This window comes from Arachis hypogaea, chromosome 5 (genome assembly GCF_003086295.3).
Source record: "Arachis hypogaea cultivar Tifrunner chromosome 5, arahy.Tifrunner.gnm2.J5K5, whole genome shotgun sequence".
Taxonomy (NCBI): Eukaryota; Viridiplantae; Streptophyta; class Magnoliopsida; order Fabales; family Fabaceae; genus Arachis; species Arachis hypogaea.
In genome coordinates this window covers 91,627,041-91,627,816 of record NC_092040.1, presented here as the reverse complement: position 1 = coordinate 91,627,816, position 776 = coordinate 91,627,041, and the positions used below count along the sequence as shown (strand labels likewise).

Genomic DNA, 776 nt, shown 5'->3' with positions numbered 1-776 from the left:
AGGATTATAGGTGTTTCCATAGGGTTCTCCCATGTAATTCACCTCTTCCATTGAAGGGTTCTCAGGATCATAAGCTTCTTCCTCAGATGAAGCTTCCTTAGTACTGCTTGGTGCATTTTGCATTCCAGACAGACTTTGAGAAATCATATTGATTTGTTGAGTCAATATTTTGTTCTGAGCCAATATGGCATTCAGAGTGTCAATCTCAAGAACTCCTTTCTTCTGACTAGTCCCATTGTTCACAGGATTTCTTTCAGAAGTGTACATGAATTGGTTATTTGCAACCATTTCAATCAGCTCTTGAGCTTCTGTAGGCGTCTTCTTCAGATGAAGAGATCCTCCAGCAGAGCTATCCAAAGACAATTTGGATAGTTCAGAGAGACCATCATAGAAAATACCTATGATACTCCATTCAGAAAGCATATCAGAAGGACACTTTCTGATTAATTGTTTGTATCTTTCCCAAGCTTCATAGAGGGATTCTCCTTCCTTCTGTCTGAAGGTTTGGACTTCCACTCTAAGCTTACTCAATTTTTGAGGTGGAAAGAACTTTGCCAAGAAGTTATTGACTAGCTTTTCCCAAGAGTCCAGGCTTTCTTTAGGTTGTGAGTCCAACCATGTCCTAGCTCTGTCTCTTACAGCAAAAGGGAATAGCATAAGTCTGTAGACCTCAGGGTCAACCCCATTAGTCTTGACAGTGTCACAGATTTGCAAGAATTCAGCTAAAAACTGATGAGGATCTTCCAATGGAAGTCCATGGAACTTGCAATTCTGTT

At 40.3% G+C, this 776-nt stretch overlaps 1 non-coding gene across 1 annotated transcript; it reads left to right on the top strand.

Moving 5' to 3' along the window:
• Window positions 1-417: 417 nt before the first annotated feature.
• LOC112804889 (small nucleolar RNA R71) lies at window positions 418-525 on the top strand. The gene has a single exon (XR_003203507.1). It is a non-coding gene; the product is annotated as a small nucleolar RNA R71 (small nucleolar RNA).
• Window positions 526-776: the final 251 nt, after the last annotated feature.